Genomic DNA, 19,718 nt, shown 5'->3' on the forward strand with positions numbered 1-19,718 from the left:
CTTGCCACGTGTCACCACTGGGTCTGACTGAGCTCCTCCAGGAGAGAGGCCCAAGCAAGACGCGCCCAGAGGAGCGTCTTGCCACGTGTCACCACTGGGTCTGATTGAGCACCTCCAGGAGAGAGGCCCCAGCAAGACGCGCCCCGAGGAGCGTCTTGCCTTATGTCAGCACACGGTCTGACTGAGCGCCTCCAGGAGAGAGGCCCAAGCAAGACGCGCCCCGAGGAGCGTCTTGCCACCTGTCACGACTCGGTCTAACTGAGCGCCTCCAGGAGAGAGGTCCAAGCAAGACGCGCCCCGAGGAGCGTCTTGCCAAATGTCACTACTCGGTCTGACTGAGCGCCTCCAGGAGGGAGGTCCAAGCAAGACGCGCCCCGAGGAGCGTCTTGCCACATGTCACTACTCTGTCTGACTGAGCGCCTTCAGGAGAGAGGCCCAAGCAAGACATGCCCCGAGGAGCGTCTTGCCACATGTCAACAATGGGTCTGACTGAGGGCCTCCAGGAGAGAAGCCCAAGCAAGACGCGCCCAGAGGAGCGTCTTGCCACATGTCAACACTGGGTCTGACTGAGCGCCTCCAGGAGAGAGGCCCAAGCAAGACACGCCCCGAGGAGCGTCTGGACACATGTCAACACTGGGTTGGACTGAGGGCCTCCATGAGAGAAGCCCAAGCAAGACGTGCCCCGAGGAGCGTCTTGCCACATGTCAACAATGGGTCTTACTTAGGGCCTCCAGGAGAGAAGCCCAAGCAAGAAGCGCCCCGAGGAGCGTCTTGCCACATGTCAACACTGGGTCTGACTTAGCGCCACCAGGAGAGAGGCCCAAGCAAGACACGCCCCGAGGAGCGTCTTGACACATGTCAACACTGGGTCTGACTGAGGGCCTCCATGAGAGAGGCCCAAGCAATGCGCGCCCCGAGGAGCGTCTTGCCACATGTCAACAATGGGTCTGACTGAGGGCCTCCAGGAGAGAAGCCCAAGCAAGACGCGCCCCGAGGAGCTTCTTTTCAGATGTCAACAATGGGTCTTACTGTGGGCCTCCATTAGAGAAGCCCAAGCAAGACGCGCCCCGAGGAGTGTCTTGCCACATGTCAACACTGTGTCTGACTGAGCGCCTCCAGGAGAGAGGCCCAAGCAAGACGCCCCCCGAGGAGCGTCTTGCCACGTGTCAACACTGGGTCTGACTTAGCGCCTCCAGGAGAGAGGCCCAAGCAAGATGCGCCCCGAGGAGCGTCTTGCCACGTGTCACCACTCGGTCTGACTGAGCTCCTCCAGGAGAGAGGCCCAAGCAAGACGCGCCCAGAGGAGCGTCTTGCCACGTGTCACCACTGGGTCTGATTGAGCACCTCCAGGAGAGAGGCCCCAGCAAGACGCGCCCCGAGGAGCGTCTTGCCTTATGTCAGCACTTGGTCTGACTGAGCGCCTCCAGGAGAGAGGCCCAAGCAAGACGCACCCCGAGGAGCGTCTTGCCACATGTCACTACTCGGTCTAACTGAGCGCCTCCAGGAGAGAGGTCCAAGCAAGACGCGCCCCGAGGAGCGTCTTGCCAAATGTCACTACTCGGTCTGACTGAGCGCCTCCAGGAGGGAGGTCCAAGCAAGACGCGCCCCGAGGAGCGTCTTGCCACATGTCACTACTCTGTCTGACTGAGCGCCTTCAGGAGAGAGGCCCAAGCAAGACATGCCCCGAGGAGCGTCTTGCCACATGTCAACAATGGGTCTGACTGAGGGCCTCCAGGAGAGAAGCCCAAGCAAGACGCGCCCAGAGGAGCGTCTTGCCACATGTCAACACTGGGTCTGACTGAGCGCCTCCAGGAGAGAGGCCCAAGCAAGACACGCCCCGAGGAGCGTCTTGACACATGTCAACACTGGGTCGGACTGAGGGCCTCCATGAGAGAAGCCCAAGCAAGACGCGCCCCGAGGAGAGTCTTGCCACATGTCAACACTCGGTCTGACAGAGGGCATTCAGGAGAGAGGCCCAAGCAATACGCGCCCCGAGGAGCGTCTTGCCACATGTCACCACTGGGTCTGAATGAGCGCCTCCAGGAGAGAGGCCCAACCAAGACGCGCCCCGAGGAGTGTCTTGCCACATGCCAACACTGGGTCTGACTGAGCGCCTCCAGGAGAGAGGCCCAAGCAAGACGCGCCCCGAGGAGCGTCTTTCCACGTGTCACCACTGGGTCTGACTGAGCGCCTCCAGGAGAGAGGCCCAAGCAAGACGCGCCCCGAGGAGCGTCTTGCCACATGTCAACACTGGGTCTGACTGAGCGCCTCCAGGAGAGAGGCCCAAGCAAGACGCGCCCCGAGGAGCGTCTTGCCACATGTCAACACTGGGTCTGACTGAGCGCCTCCAGGAGAGAGGCCCAAGCAAGATGCGCCCCGAGGAGCGTCTTGCCACATGTCAACAATGGGTCTGACTGAGGGCCTCCAGGAGAGAGGCCCAAGCAAGATGCGCCCGAAGGAGCGTCTTGCCACATGTCAACACTGGGTCTGACTGAGGGCCCCCAGGAGAGAGGCCCAAATAAGACGCGCCCCGAGGAGCGTTTTGCCACATGTCAACACTGGGTCTGACTGAGGGCCTCCAGGAGAGAAGCCCAAGCAAGATGCGCCCCGAGGAGCGTCTTGCCACATGTCAGCACTCGGTTTGACTGAGCGCCTCCAGGAAGGAGGCCCAAGCAAGACGCGCCCCGAGGAGCGTCTTGCCACATGTCAACACTGGGTCTGACTGAGCGCCTCCAGGAGAGAGGCCCAAGCAAGACGCGCCCCGAGGAGCGTCTTGCCACATGTGAACACTGGGTCTGACTGAGCGCCTCCAGGAGAGAAACCCCAGCAAGACGCGCCCCGAGGAGCGTCTTGCCGCATGTCAACACTGGGTCTGACTGAGCACCTCCAGGAGAGAGGCCCAAGCAAGACGTGCCCCGAGGAGCGTCTTGCCACATGTCAACACTGGGTCTGACTGAGTGCCTCCATGAGAGAAACCCCAGCAAGACGCGCCCCGAGGAGCGTCTTGCCACATGTCAACACTGGGTCTGACTGAGCACCTCCAGGAGAGAGGCCCAAGCAAGACGTGCCCCGAGGAGCGTCTTGCCACATGTCAACACTGGGTCTGACTGAGCGCCTCCAGGAGAGAGGCCCGAGGAGCGTCTTGCCACATGTCACCTCTGGGTCTGACTGAGCGCCTCCAGGAGAGAGGCGCAAGCAAGAAACGCCCGAGGAGCGTCTTGACACATGTCAACACTGGGTCTGACTGAGCGCCTCCAGGAGAGAGGCCCCAGCAAGACGCGCCCCGAGGAGCGTCTTGCCACATGTCACTACTCGGTCTGACTGAGCGCCTCCAGGAGAGAGGTTCAAGCAACACGCGCCCCGAGGAGCGTCTTGCCACATGTCAACACTGGGTCTGACTGAGTGCCTCCATGAGAGAAGCCCCAGCAAGACGCGCCCCGAGGAGCGTCTTGCCACATGTCAACAATGGGTCTGACTGAGGGCCTCCAGGAGAGAAGCCAAAGCAAGACGCGCCCCGAGGAGCTTCTTTCCAGATGTCAACAATGGGTCTTACTGTGGGCCTCCATTAGATAGGACCAAGCAAGACGCGCCCCGAGGAGCGTCTTGCCACATGTCACCTCTGGTTCTGACTGAGCGCCTCCAGGAGAGAGGCCCAAGCAAGACGCGCCCCGAGGAGCGTCTTGTCACATGTCAACACTGGGTCTGTCTGAGCGCCTCCAGGAGAGAAGCCCAAGCAAGACGCGCCCCGAGGAGCGTCTTGCCACATGTCAACAATGGGTCTGACTGAGGGCCTCCAGGAGAGAAGCCCAAGCAAGACGCGCCCCGAGGAGCGTCTTGACACATGTCAAAACTGGGTCTGACAGAGGGCCTCCACGAGAGAGGCCCAAGCAAGACGCGCCCCGAGGAGTGTCTTGCCACATGTCACCACTGGGTCTGACTGAGCGCCTCCAGGAGAGAGGCCCAAGCAAGACGTGCCCCGAGGATCGTCAGGCCACATGTCACTACTCAGTCTGACTGAGCGCCTCCAGGAGAGAGGCCCAAGCAAGACGCGCCCCGAGGAGCGTCTTGCCACATGTCAGCACTCGGTCTGACTGAGCGCCTCCAGGAGAGAGGCCCAAGCAAGACGCGCCCCGAGGAGCGTCTTGCCACATGTCAACAATGGGTCTGACTGAGGGCCTCCAGGAGAGAAGCCCAAGCAACACGCGGCCCGAGGAGCGTCTTGCCACATGTCAGCACTCGGTCTGACTGAGCGCCTCCAGGAGAGAGGCCCAAGCAAGACGCGCCCCGAGGAGCGTCTTGCCACATGCCAACAATGGGTCTGACTGAGGGCCTCCAGGAGAGAAGCCCAAGCAAGACGCGCCCCGAGGAGCGTCTTGACACATGTCAACACTGGGTATGACAGAGGGCCTCCAGGAGAGAGGCCCAAGCAAGACGCGCCCCGAGGAGTGTCTTGCCACATGTCACCACTTGGTCTGACTGAGCGCCTCCAGGAGAGAGGCCCAAGCAACACGCGCCCCGAGGAGCGTCAGGCCACATGTCAACAATGGGTCTGACTGAGGGCCTCCAGGAGAGAAGCCCAAGCAACACGCGGCCCGAGGAGCGTCTTGCCACATGTCAGCACTCGGTCTGACTGAGCGCCTCCAGGAGAGAGGCCCAAGCAAGACGCGCCCCGAGGAGCGTCTTGCCACATGCCAACAATGGGTCTGACTGAGGGCCTCCAGGAGAGAAGCCCAAGCAAGACACGCCCCGAGGAGCGTCTTGACACATGTCAACACTGGGTATGACAGAGGGCCTCCAGGAGAGAAGTCCAAGCAAGACGCGCCCCGAGGAGTGTCTTGCCACATGTCACCACTTGGTCTGACTGAGCGCCTGCAGGAGAGAGGCCCAAGCAACACGCGCCCCGAGGAGCGTCAGGCCACATGTCACTACTCAGTCTGACTGAGCGCCTCCAGGAGAGAGGCCCAAGCAGGACGCGCCCCGAGGAGCGTCTTGCCACATGTCAACAATGGGTCTTACTGAGGGCCTCCAGGAGAGAAGCCCAAGCAAGACGCGCCCCGAGGAGCTTCTTGCCACATGTCAGCACTCGGTCTGACTGAGCGCCTCCAGGAGAGAGGCCAAAGCAAGACGCGCCCCGAGGAGCGTCTTGACACATGTCAACACTGGGTCTGACAGAGGGCCTCCATGAGAGAGGCCCAAGCAAGACGCGCCCCGAGGAGTGTCTTGCCACATGTCAACACTGGGTCTGACAGAGAGCCTCCAGGAGAGAGGCCCAAGCAAGATGCGCCCCGAGGATTGTCTTGCCACATGTCACCACTTGGTCTGACTGAGCGCCTCCAGGAGAGAGGCCCAAGCAACATGCGCCCCGAGGAGCGTCAGGCCACATGTCACTACTCAGTCTGACTGAGCGCCTCCAGGAGAGAGGCCCAAGCAAGACGCGCCCCGAGGAGCGTCTTGCCACGTGTCAACACTGGGTCTGATTGAGGGCCTTCTGGAGAGAGGCCCAAGCAAGACGCGTCCCGAGGAGCGTCTTGCCACATGTCAACAATGGTTCTTACTGAGGGCCTCCAGGAGAGAGGCCAAAGCAAGACGCCCCCCGAGGAGCGTCTTGACACATGTCAACACTGGGTCTGACAGAGGGCCTCCATGAGAGAGGCCCAAGCAAGACGCGCCCCGAGGAGCGTCTTGCCACATGTCACTACTCGGTCTTACTGAGCGCCTCAGGGAGAGAGGTCCAAGCAAGACGCGCCCCGAGGAGCGTCTTGCCACATGTCAACACTGGGTCTGACTGAGTGCCTCCATGAGAGAAGCCCCAGCAAGACGCGCCCAGAGGAGCGTCTTGCCACATGTCACTACTCGGTCTGTTTGAGCGCCTCCAGGAGAGAGGCCCAAGCAAGACGTGCCCCGAGGAGCGTCTTGCCACATGTCAACAATGGGTCTGACTGAGGGCCTCCAGGAGAGAAGCCCAAGCAAGACGCGCCCCGAGGAGCGTCTTGCCACATGTCAACACTGGGTCTGACTGAGCGCCTCCAGGAGAGAGGCCCAAGCAAGACACGCCCCGAGGTGCGTCTTGACATATGTCAACACTGGGTCTGACTGACGGCCTCCATGAGAGAAGCCCAAGCAAGACGCGCCCCGAGGAGAGTCTTGCCACATGTCAACACTCGGTCTGACAGAGGGCATCCAGGAGAGAGGCCCAAGCAATATGCGCCCCGAGGAGCGTCTTGCCACTTAAACCCACAACCTAGCACTGAGGACAGAGGGACTTTATTTAAATTAGTACTTAATGGAAACGATACATAATGATACATAAGAGCCATGTCACACATTCAGCCTAGGAATAGTAGCATTGTGCACTATTAAAAAATTACACATCAATTGCTCGAATCCCATTGTTGCAAAGTAAAACTCTAATAAAACTCTAGTCTGACATTAACAGAGAAGACTTAGTGTATGTACTACAAATACAGCATTAGGATTTAGAGTGGACCGTGCACCTTGTGAACCATCAGAGGCTTATGACGCAACATATCTTCCAGTTGCTATTAGACAAGTTATAATTCTCGACCATTTTTCGGAACTGGTTTCTTGGGTCCGTGAGTAAATGCCATTAGTACTTAATGGAAACGATACATAATGATACATAAGAGCCATGTCGTACATTCAGCCTAGGAATAGTAGCATTGTGCACTATTAAAAATATACACATCAATTGCTCGAATCCCATTGTTGCAAAGTAAAACTCTAATAAAACTCTAGTCTGACATCAACAGAGAAGACTTAGTGTATGTACTACAAATACAGCATTAGGATTTCGAGTGGACCATGCACCTTGTGAACCATCAGAGGCTTATGACGCAACATATCTTCCAGTTGCTATTAGACAAGTTATAATTCTCGACCATTTTTCGGAACTGGTTTCTTGGGTCCGTGAGTAAATGCCAAATGAGATGATAGTCCTTAAGTAAGTTCCTGGCGATCCCATGTCACGCTCTTGCCCATCAGCCGGTGAATGCTGAGACGGAACTCGATGAGAGCGATGTATTTTTTAAGTGCTCCGAATAGACTTCTAACAAGCCTGCGATTCACTTCGTGAGTAAACCGCAGCTGCAGCTGATTCAAACAGTCGAGCCAACTTTCTACATCACAATATGCGTTTTGTAGTTAGTCGAGTTACCTTTTGTGTGGCGCATGCACGGGTCGTTAGCGTCCAGCTCCCAGCTTAGAGAGTCCTGTATTGACACAGACGTCAATACATCTCGATGTCATGCAACACACAAAGTCTGTCGCATACAGGTGGGTTAACACATGTACGATACCTTTTGTGTGGCGCATGCACGGGTGGTTAGCGTCCAGCTCCTGGCTTATAGAGAGTCCTGTATTGACACAGACGTCAATACATCTCGATGTCATGCAACACACAAAGTCTGTCGCATACAGGTGGGTTAACACACATGTACGATGTGTGCGATGGCGCGCCCGTTTACAATGGGACACGGCGATGATCATTGTTAACCAAACTCTTGTTTCTCACGACAGGTGGTAGCGTTGTCTCCTGCACCTGGTCTTCGTGCACAGAGGGTGTTGTAATGTGCTCGTCAAAGTCGCGATCGTTGTCACTTGAATCCGTTGTTCTCACGACAGGTGGTAGCGTTGTCTCCTGCATGTTGTCTTCGCGTGCGGCAAGCGTTGTGCTGTGCTCGTTATAATGGTTGTCTTCGTACAAAGGGGGTGTTGAATACTCCTTCGCGAGTAGTCTAGGAGGTGGTGTGATGGAACGTATCTCAGAGGCGTTATGTGAGCGTACCACCATGGCCTGAGCAACTGCGACTACTGAGAGTACACCCAGTATAGACAGCGAGATCAATTTTTTTTCTTGGGTGTTGTACGTGTGGGTACAGCCCCTTTAATGGCAGTGAGAGCAAGTGGGCAAATGTATTTATAGGTCACTAGCAGAAACTAAGGCACGTGGTCAGAGTGTAATCGTAACCACCTAAAGTAGCTCTTGTCATAATTTAATATAGATAGAAATCAGAAACGGGTATGTCAGGATAGACATCGCGAGTGATAATGCGGCCAGTATCTGTGTGCGCTTGAGAGCACCTTGTTGTTCTACTGTGGTGCCCACGCCGCCGGGTCTGTAAATGTCATCGACCTTCTTTATATACGCATACGCTAAAGACCGTATATTCTCTATGGATTTGAACACGTCCTTTGTTTCGCGTAACGCTTGAGCTGTCTCGAGCGTGATGTTGTGAGTGTACACCAGTGTTTCGCGTGCACCGAGGTCCGAAAAGGCGTGCGCTACAACTATTAACCTTGGTTTGGGAGTGTGGCAAAACGCTCGCTCCGCTGTAATGGGCAGATGCAATGTTATCACCTGGTACGTTTCGTTAGTCGGGTCGTAACACACCGGTCCGTCTGTCAGACCGAGTGTTGACATGTGGCAAGACTCTCCTCGGGGCGCGTCTTGCTTGGGCTTCTCTCATGGAGGCCGTCAGTCAGACCCAGTGTTGACATATGTCAAGACGCTCCTCGGTGCGTGTCTTGCTTGGGCCTCTCTCCTGGAGGCGCTCAGTCAGACCCAGTGTTGACATGTGGCAAGACGCTCCTCGGGGCGCGTCTTGCTTGGGCTTCTCTCCTGGAGGCCCTCAGTCAGACCCATTGTTGACATGTGGCAAGACGCTCCTCGGGGCACGTCTTGCTTGGGCCTCTCTCCTGGAGGCGCTCAAACAGACCGAGTAGTGACATGTGGCAAGACGCTCCTCTGGGCGCGTCTTGCTGGGGCTTCTCTCATGGAGGCACTCAGTCAGACCCAGTGTTGACATGTGGCAAGACGCTCCTCGGGGCGCGTCTTGCTTGGACCTCTCTCCCTGAGGCGCTCAGTAAGACCGAGTAGTGACATGTGGCAAGACGCTCCTCGGGGCGCGTCTTGCTTGGGCCTCTCTCATGGAGGCCCTCTGTCAGACCCAGTGTTGACATGTGTCAAGACGCTCCTCGGGGGGCGTCTTGCTTTGGCCTCTCTCCTGGAGGCCCTCAGTAAGAACCATTGTTGACATGTGGCAAGACGCTCCTCGGGACGCGTCTTGCTTGGGCCTCTCTCCAGAAGGCCCTCAATCAGACCCAGTGTTGACACGTGGCAAGACGCTCCTCGGGGCGCGTCTTGCTTGGGCCTCTCTCCTGGAGGCGCTCAGTCAGACTGAGTAGTGACATGTGGCCTGACGCTCCTCGGGGCGCATGTTGCTTGGGCCTCTCTCCTGGAGGCGCTCAGTCAGACCAAGTGGTGACATGTGGCAAGACAATCCTCGGGGCGCATCTTGCTTGGGCCTCTCTCCTGGAGGCTCTCTGTCAGACCCAGTGTTGACATGTGGCAAGACACTCCTCGGGGCGCGTCTTGCTTGGGCCTCTCTCATGGAGGCCCTCTGTCAGACCCAGTGTTGACATGTGTCAAGACGCTCCTCGGGGCGCGTCTTGCTTTGGCCTCTCTCCTGGAGGCGCTCAGTCAGACCGAGTGCTGACATGTGGCAAGAAGCTCCTCGGGGCGCGTCTTGCTTGGGCTTCTCTCCTGGAGGCCCTCAGTAAGACCCATTGTTGACATGTGGCAAGACGCTCCTCGGGGCGCGTCCTGCTTGGGCCTCTCTCCTGGAGGCGCTCAGTCAGACTGAGTAGTGACATGTGGCCTGACGCTCCTCGGGGCGCGTGTTGCTTGGGCCTCTCTCCTGCAGGCGCTCAGTCAGACCAAGTGGTGACATGTGGCAAGACACTCCTCGGGGCGCGTCTTGCTTGGACTTCTCTCCTGGAGGCCCTCTGTCATACCCAGTGTTGACATGTGTCAAGACGCTCCTCGGGGCGTGTCTTGCTTGGGCTTCTCTCCTGGAGGCCCTCAGTCAGACCCATTGTTGGCATGTGGCAAGACGCTCCTCGGGGCGCGTCTTGCTTGGGCCTCTCTCCTGGAGGCGCTCAGTCAGACCGAGTGCTGACATGTGGCAAGACGCTCCTCGGGCCGCGTGTTGCTTGGGCTTCTCTCCTGGAGGCCCTCAGTCAGACCCATTGTTGACATGTGGCCTGACGCTCCTCGGGGCGCGTGTTGCTTGGGCCTCTCTCCTGGAGGCGCTCAGTCAGACCAAGTGGTGACATGTGGCAAGACACTCCTCGGGGCGCGTCTTGCTTGGGCCTCTCTCCTGGAGGCCCTCTGTCATACCCAGTGTTGACATGTGTCAAGACGCTCCTCGGGGCGCGTCTTGCTTGGGCTTCTCTCCTGGAGGCCCTCAGTCAGACCCATTGTTGGCATGTGGCAAGACGCTCCTCGGGGCGCGTCTTGCTTGGGCCTCTCTCCTGGAGGCGCTCAGTCAGACCGAGTGCTGACATGTGGCAAGACGCTCCTCGGGCCGCGTGTTGCTTGGGCTTCTCTCCTGGAGGCCCTCAGTCAGACCCATTGTTGACATGTGGCAAGACGCTCCTCGGGGCGCATCTTGCTTGGGCCTCTCTCCTGGAGGCGCTCAGTCAGACCGAGTGCTGACATGTGGCAAGACGCTCCTCGGGGCGCGTCTTGCTTGGGCCTCTCTCCTGGAGGCGCTCAGTCAGACTGAGTAGTGACATGTGGCCTGACGATCCTCGGGGCACGTCTTGCTTGGGCCTCTCTCCTGGAGGCGCTCAGTCAGACCCAGTGGTGACATGTGGCAAGACACTCCTCGGGGCGCGTCTTGCTTGGGCCTCTCTCGTGGAGGCCCTCTGTCAGACCCAGTTTTGACATGTGTCAAGACGCTCCTCGGGGCGCGTCTTGCTTGGGCTTCTCTCCTGGAGGCCCTCAGTCAGACCCATTGTTGACATGTGGCAAGACGCTCCTCGGGGCGCGTCTTGCTTGGGCCTCTCTCCTGGAGGCGCTCAGTCAGAACCAGAGGTGACATGTGGCAAGACGCTCCTCGGGGCGCGTCTTGCTTGGTCCTATCTAATGGAGGCCCACAGTAAGACCCATTGTTGACATCTGGAAAGAAGCTCCTCGGGGCGCGTCTTGCTTTGGCTTCTCTCCTGGAGGCCCTCAGTCAGACCCATTGTTGACATGTGGCAAGACGCTCCTCGGGGCGCGTCTTGCTGGGGCTTCTCTCATGGAGGCACTCAGTCAGACCCAGTGTTGACATGTGGCAAGACGCTCCTCGGGGCGCGTGTTGCTTGAACCTCTCTCCTGGAGGCGCTCAGTCAGACCGAGTAGTGACATGTGGCAAGACGCTCCTCGGGGCGCGTCTTGCTGGGGCCTCTCTCCTGGAGGCGCTCAGTCAGACCCAGTGTTGACATGTGTCAAGACGCTCCTCGGGCGTTTCTTGCTTGCGCCTCTCTCCTGGAGGCGCTCAGTCAGACCCAGAGGTGACATGTGGCAAGACGCTCCTCGGGCCTCTCTCCTGGAGGCGCTCAGTCAGACCCAGTGTTGACATGTGGCAAGACGCTCCTCGGGGCACGTCTTGCTTGGGCCTCTCTCCTGGAGGTGCTCAGTCAGACCCAGTGTTGACATGTGGCAAGACGCTCCTCGGGGCGCGTCTTGCTGGGGTTTCTCTCATGGAGGCACTCAGTCAGACCCAGTGTTGACATGTGGCAAGACGCTCCTCGGGGCACGTCTTGCTTGGGCCTCTCTCCTGGAGGTGCTCAGTCAGACCCAGTGTTGACATGTGGCAAGACGCTCCTCGGGGCGCGTCTTGCTGGGGTTTCTCTCCTGGAGGCGCTCAGTCAGACCCAGTGTTCACATGTGGCAAGACGCTCCTCGGGGCGCGTCTTGCTTGGGCCTCTCTCCTGGAGGCGCTCAGTCAGACCCAGTGTTGACATGTGGCAAGACGCTCCTCGGGGCGCGTCTTGCTTGGGCCTCCTTCCTGGAGGCGCTCAGTCAAACCGAGTGCTGACATGTGGCAAGACGCTCCTCGGGGCGCATCTTGCTTGGGCTTCTCTCCTGGAGGCCCTCAGTCAGACCCAGTGTTGACATGTGGCAAAACGCTCCTCGGGGCGCGTCTTATTTGGGCCTCTCTCCTGGGGGCCCTCAGTCAGACCCAGTGTTGACATGTGGCAAGACGCTCCTTCGGGCGCATCTTGCTTGGGCCTCTCTCCTGGAGGCCCTCAGTCAGACCCATTGTTGACATGTGGCAAGACGCTCCTCGGGGCGCATCTTGCTTGGGCCTCTCTCCTGGAGGCGCTCAGTCAGACCCAGTGTTGACATGTGGCAAGACGCTCCTCGGGGCGCGTCTTGCTTGGGCCTCTCTCCTGGAGGCGCTCAGTCAGACCCAGTGTTGACATGTGGCAAGACGCTCCTCGGGGCGCGTCTTGCTTGGGCCTCTCTCCTGGAGGCGCTCAGTCAGACCCAGTGGTGACACGTGGAAAGACGCTCCTCGGGGCACGTCTTGCTTGGGCCTCTCTCCTGGAGGTGCTCAGTCAGACCCAGTGTTGACACGTGGCAAGACGCTCCTCGGGGCGCGTCTTGCTTGGGCCTCTCTCCTGGAGGCGCTCAGTCAGACCCAGTGTTGGCATGTGGCAAGACACTCCTCGGGGCGCGTCTTGGTTGGGCCTCTCTCCTGGAGGCGCTCATTCAGACCCAGTGGTGACATGTGGCAAGACGCTCCTCGGGGCGCGTATTGCTTGGGCCTCTCTCCTGAATGCCCTCTGTCAGACCGAGTGTTGACATGTGGCAAGACTCTCCTCGGGGCGCGTCTTGCTTGGGCTTCTCTCATGGAGGCCCTCAGTCCGACCCAGTGTTGACATGTGTCAAGACGCTCCTCGGGGCGTGTCTTGCTTGGGCCTCTCTCCTGGAGGCGCTCAGTCAGACCCAGTGTTGACATGTGGCAAGACGCTCCTCTGGGCGCGTCTTGCTTGGGCTTCTCTCCTGGAGGCCCTCAGTCAGACCCATTGTTGACATGTGGCAAGACGCTCCTCGGGGCATGTCTTGCTTGGGCCTCTCTCCTGAAGGCGCTCAGTCAGACAGAGTAGTGACATGTGGCAAGACGCTCCTCGGGGCGCGTCTTGCTTGGACCTCCCTCCTGGAGGCGCTCAGTCAGACCGAGTAGTGACATTTGGCAAGACGCTCCTCGGGGCGCGTCTTGCTTGGACCTCTCTCCTGGAGGCGCTCAGTTAGACCGAGTAGTGACATGTGGCAAGACGCTCCTCGGGGTGCGTCTTGCTTGGGCCTCTCTCCTGGAGGCGCTCAGTCAGACCAAGTGCTGACATAAGGCAAGACGCTCCTCGGGGCGCGTCTTGCTGGGGCCTCTCTCCTGGAGGTGCTCAATCAGACCCAGTGGTGACACGTGGCAAGACGCTCCTCTGGGCGCGTCTTGCTTGGGCCTCTCTCCTGGAGGAGCTCAGTCAGACCCAGTGGTGACACGTGGCAAGACGCTCCTCGGGGCGCATCTTGCTTGGGCCTCTCTCCTGGAGGCGCTAAGTCAGACCCAGTGTTGACACGTGGCAAGACGCTCCTCGGGGGGCGTCTTGCTTGGGCCTCTCTCCTGGAGGCGCTCAGTCAGACACAGTGTTGACATGTGGCAAGACACTCCTCGGGGCGCGTCTTGCTTGGGCTTCTCTAATGGAGGCCCACAGTAAGACCCATTGTTGACATCTGAAAAGAAGCTCCTCGGGGCGCGTCTTGCTTGGGCTTCTCTCCTGGAGGCCCTCAGTCAGACCCATTGTTGACATGTGGCAAGACGCTCCTCGGGGCGCGCATTGCTTGGGCCTCTCTCATGGAGGCCCTCAGTCAGACCCAGTGTTGACATGTGTCAAGACGCTCCTCGGGGCGTGTCTTGCTTGGGCCTCTCTCCTGGAGGCGCTAAGTCAGACCCAGTGTTGACATGTGGCAAGACGCTCCTCGGGGCGCTTCTTGCTTGGGCTTCTCTCCTGGAGGCCCTAAGTAAGACCCATTGTTGACATGTGGCAAGACGCTCCTCGGGGCACGTCTTGCTTGGGCTTCTCTCATGGAGGCCCTCAGTCCAACCCAGTGTTGACATGTGTCCAGACGCTCCTCGGGGCGTGTCTTGCTTGGGCCTCTCTCCTGGAGGCGCTCAGTCAGACCCAGTGTTGACATGTGGCAAGACGCTCCTCTGGGCGCGTCTTGCTTGGGCTTCTCTCCTGGAGGCCCTCAGTCAGACCCATTGTTGACATGTGGCAAGACGCTCCTCGGGGCGCGTCTTGCTTGGACCTCCCTCCTGGAGGCGCTCAGTCAGACCGAGTAGTGACATTTGGCAAGACGCTCCTCGGGGCGCGTCTTGCTTGGACCTCTCTCCTGGAGGCGCTCAGTTAGACCGAGTCGTGACATGTGGCAAGACGCTCCTCGGGGCGCGTCTTGCTTGGGCCTCTCTCCTGGAGGCGCTCAGTCAGACCGTGTGCTGACATAAGGCAAGACGCTCCTCGGGGCGCGTCTTGCTGGGGCCTCTCTCCTGGAGGTGCTCAATCAGACCCAGTGGTGACACGTGGCAAGACGCTCCTCTGGGCGCGTCTTGCTTGGGCCTCTCTCCTGGAGGAGCTCAGTCAGACCCAGTGGTGACACGTGGCAAGACGCTCCTCGGGGCGCATCTTGCTTGGGCCTCTCTCCTGGAGGCGCTAAGTCAGACCCAGTGTTGACACGTGGCAAGACGCTCCTCGGGGCGCGTCTTGCTTGGGCCTCTCTCCTGGAGGCGCTCAGTCAGACACAGTGTTGACATGTGGCAAGACACTCCTCGGGGCGCGTCTTGCTTGGACTTCTCTAATGGAGGCCCACATTAAGACCCATTGTTGACATCTGGAAAGAAGCTCCTCGGGGCGCGTCTTGCTTTGGCTTCTCTCCTGGAGGCCCTCAGTCAGACCCATTGTTGACATGTGGCAAGACGCTCCTCGGGGCGCGTATTGCTTGGGCCTCTCTCATGGAGGCCCTCAGTCAGACCCAGTGTTGACATGTGTCAAGACGCTCCTCGGGGCGTGTCTTGCTTGGGCCTCTCTCCTGGAGGCACTCAGTCAGACCGAGTAGTGACATGTGGCAAGACGCTCCTCGGGCCTCTCTCCTGGAGGCGCTCAGTCAGACCCAGTGTTGACATGTGTCAAGACGCTCCTCGGGCGTTTCTTGCTTGCGCCTCTCTCCTGGAGTCGCTCAGTCAGACCCAGAGGTGACATGTGGCAAGACGCTCCTCGGGCCTCTCTCCTGGAGGTGCTCAGTCAGACCCAGTGTTGACATGTGGCAAGACGCTCCTCGGGGCGCGTCTTGCTGGGGCTTCTCTCATGGAGGCACTCAGTCAGACCCAGTGCTGACATGTGGCAAGATGCTCCTCGGGGCACGTCTTGCTTGGGCCTCTCTCCTGGAGGCGCTCAGTCAGACCCAGAGGAGACATGTGTCAAGACGCTCCTCGGGGAGCGTCTTGCTTGGGCCTCTCTCCTGGAGGCGCTCAGTCAGACCGAGTGCTGACATGTTGCAAGACGCTCCTCCGGGTGCGTCTTGCTTGGGCCTCTCTCCTGGAGGCGCTCAGTCAGACCCAGTGTTCACATGTGGCAAGACGCTCCTCGGGGCGCGTCTTGCTTGGGCCTTTCTCCTGGAGGCGCTCAGTCAGACCCAGTGTTGACATGTGGCAAGACGCTCCTCGGGGCGCGTCTTGCTTGGGCCTCCTTCCTGGAGGCGCTCAGTCAGACCGAGTGCTGACATGTGGCAAGACGCTCCTCGGGGCGCATCTTGCTTGGGCTTCTCTCCTGGAGGCCCTCAGTCAGACCCAGTGTTGACATGTGGCAAAACGCTCCTCGGGGCGCATCTTATTTGGGCCTCTCTCCTGGGGGCCCTCAGTCAGACCCAGTGTTGACATGTGGCAAGACGCTCCTCGGGGCGCGTCTTGCTTGGGCTTCTCTCCTGGAGGCCCTCAGTCAGACCCATTGTTGACATGTGGCAAGACGCTCCTCGGGGCACATCTTGCTTGGGCCTCTCTCCTGGAGGCGCTCAGTCAGACCGAGTAGTGACATGTGGCAAGACGCTCCTCGGGGCGTGTCTTGCTTGGACCTCTCTCCTGGAGGCGCTCAGTTAGACCGAGTAGTGACATGTGGCAAGACGCTCGTCGGGGCGGGTCTTGCTTGGGCCTCTCTCCTGGAGGCGCTCAGTCAGAACTGGAAGATATGTTGCGTCATAAGCCTCTGATGGTTCACCAGGTGCACGGTCCACTCGAAATCCTAATGCTGTATTTGTAGTACATACACTAAGTCTTCTCTGTTGATGTCAGACTAGAGTTTTATTAGAGTTTTACTTTGCAACAATGGGATTCGAGCAATTGATGTGTATATTTTTAATAGTGCACAATGCTACTATTCCTAGGCTGAATGTATGACATGGCTCTTATGTATCATTATGTATCGTTTCCATTAAGTACTAATTTAAATAAAGTCCCTCTGTCCTCAGTGCTAGGTTGTGGGTTTAATACACATTATTATGATCAACCTGTTGAATAGTATAAGCCCCATACAATGTGACGGTCCGTGTGACGGACCGGTGTGTTACGACCCGACTAACGAAACGTACCAGGTGATAACATTGCATCTGCCCATTACAGCGGAGCGAGCGTTTCGCCACACTCCCAAACCAAGGTTAATAGTTGTAGCGCACGCCTTTTCGGACCTCGGTGCACGCGAAACACTGGTGTACACTCACAACATCACGCTCGAGACAGCTCAAGCGTTACGCGAAACAAAGGACGTGTTCAAATCCATAGAGAATATACGGTCTTTAGCGTATGCGTATATAAAGAAGGTCGATGACATTTACAGACCCGGCGGCGTGGGCACCACAGTAGAACAACAAGGTGCTCTCAAGCGCACACAGATACTGGCCGCATTATCACTCGCGATGTCTATCCTGACATACCCGTTTCTGATTTCTATGTATATTAATTTATGACAAGAGCTACTTTAGGTGGTTACGATTACACTCTGACCACGTGCCTTAGTTTCTGCTAGTGACCTATAAATACATTTGCCCACTTGCTCTCACTGCCATTAAAGCGGCTGTACCCACACGTACAACACCCAAGAAAAAAAATTGATCTCGCTGTCTGTACTGGGTGTACTCTCAGTAGTCGCAGTTGCTCAGGCCAAGGTGGTACGCTCACCTAACGCCTCTGAGATACGTTCCATCACACCACCGCCTAGACTACTCGCGAAGGAGTATTCAACACCCCCTTTGTACAAAGACAACCATTATAACGAGCACAGCACAACGCTTGCCGCACGCGAAGACAACATGCAGGAGACAACGCTACCACCTGTCGTGAGAACAACGGATTCGAGTGACAACGATCGCGACTATGACGAGCACATTACAACACCCTCTGTGCACGAAGACCAGGTGCAGGAGACAACGCTACCACCTGTCGTGAGAAACAAGAGTTTGGTTAACAATGATCATCGTCGTGTCCCATTGTAAACGGGCGCGCCATCGCACACATCGTACATGTGTGTTAACCCACCTGTATGCGACAGACTTTGTGTGTTGCATGACATCGAGATGTATTGACGTCTGTGTCAATACAGGACTCTCTATAAGCCAGGAGCTGGACGCTAACGACCCGTGCATGCGCCACACAAAAGGTATCGTACATGTGTTAACCCACCTGTATGCGACAGACTTTGTGTGTTGCATGACATCGAGATGTATTGACGTCTGTGTCAATACAGGACTCTCTAAGCTGGGAGCTGGACGCTAACGACCCGTGCATGCGCCACACAAAAGGTAACTCGACTAACTACAAAACGCATATTGTGATGTAGAAAGTTGGCTCGACTGTTTGAATCAGCTGCAGCTGCGGTTTACTCACGAAGTGAATCGCACGCTTGTTAGAAGTACATTCGGAGCACTTAAAAAATACATCGCTCTCATCGAGTTCCGTCTCAGCATTCACCGGCTGATGGGCAAGAGCGTGACATGGGATCGCCAGGAACTTACTTAAGGACTATCATCTCATTTGGCATTTACTCACGGACCCAAGAAACCAGTTCCGAAAAATGGTCGAGAATTATAACTTGTCTAATAGCAACTGGAAGATATGTTGCGTCATAAGCCTCTGATGGTTCACAAGGTGCACGGTCCACTCGAAATCCTAATGCTGTATTTGTAGTACATACACTAAGTCTTCTCTGTTGATGTCAGACTAGAGTTTTATTAGAGTTTTACTTTGCAACAATGGGATTCGAGCAATTGATCTGTATATTTTTAATAATGCACAATGCTACTATTCCTAGGCTGAATGTATGACATGGCTCTTATGTATCATTATGTATCGTTTCCATTAAGTACTAATTTAAATAAAGTCCCTCTGTCCTCAGTGCTAGGTTGTGGGTTTAATACACATTATTATGATCAACCTGTTGAATAGTATAATAACAATATTCCTGTAAAAGTCATTTAGTAATGAACAACCTCAGTTCTGTGAAAGCACATCATGTCTCTGATGTGTACACTGCAGGCCTGACCGGGGTTTGCATGCAAGGGCCTGTGTGTGTGTGTGTGTGTGTGTGTGCGCGCGCGTGTGTGTGTGTGTGTGTGTGTGTGTGTGTGTGTGTGTGTGTGTGTGTGTGAAACAAATAAAGATAAATATAGCTAGTGCGGCCACGAGCGGTCGTGCAGGGTAGAGGCTGCACGAAAACGCCTCTAAAAACAAGCGCGTGCCCACGCCCGATCCGTGGAAGCACGTAGACCTAGCACACGTACTAGCAGAAATCAACGATCGCACACGGGTCATTGAGTGTGTACAGGGTTCGTCTGCGTGTGTGGCATTGGGCAATCTAGCGGCACAAGAGTGGCCTGAAGGCGGAACCGGCCAACCCGTTGCCCTCACCATCGTTGCGCTTCGAGATGAACTATTGCTAAAGATGATCGTCCTCATCAACCACGGCGCTACCAGAGTAGCTCGTAACGAAGACCCTCTCCGCGACCTCACGGCCAGTGTGCGCAGTGTACAGCAAATGACTAACGATGTTGCGAGCGATATATCGGAAAAACTTTGCACTGACGCGACGGTCGCCACTGCAGGTTGTGTGAGTCTCGCGCAAAGTGCCATATCAAACGTGCGCAAGCTAGTGACAAGCAACTTCACCAGATCCGTAGATTCTGCATACGCTTGAATACCAACGAAAGTATCGAGAGATAACACCGACACGAGTTGCGCGACGGCGCTGGCTGCAGTCGCTACAACACTGGATTTATTAATCAACGTAATTGTGATCGTAATGGCGTATCGAGTGTGCACCAGAAACTACAACCAGTACTACAGAAAACTGGCATGAGGGTCGCGGTCTAACGTTATGTTGGTGTCTCGCATCGACCGTCGACGGCCGTTTGCCAGCGGCTGAAAATGGCACAGTTGACGAAATGGAAACGCTGACCGTCCATAGTGCACTCTCGCAAGTTCCAACCGCACCATCTCAGGAGACAGACCACAGAGTCATATTAGCGGAGGGTAGATAGAAAATGCGCAAACCGCCGCAACCGCCCATATACATACTATACGAGTTCAACATAGAGTGGAGTAAGAAGTTACTACCGATTGTATTTACAACGTGCAAGCAGCTGGTGTGTGACGCTTTACTTGATTATCACAGAGGTTGCGATGTCCTGTGTTCCACGAGCGCATGGAAACAAGTGAACGAACTTCTACGGACCGTACTGTTGGGGTATGAGCGAGCTGTAAAATCAATACACGCTAGACACGCGGACTTTGCCGCATTACTGGACACGCATATCGCCACAACAAAACCGG

Source organism: Nothobranchius furzeri, chromosome 1 (assembly GCF_043380555.1).
Source record: "Nothobranchius furzeri strain GRZ-AD chromosome 1, NfurGRZ-RIMD1, whole genome shotgun sequence".
Lineage (NCBI taxonomy): Eukaryota > Metazoa > Chordata > Actinopteri > Cyprinodontiformes > Nothobranchiidae > Nothobranchius > Nothobranchius furzeri.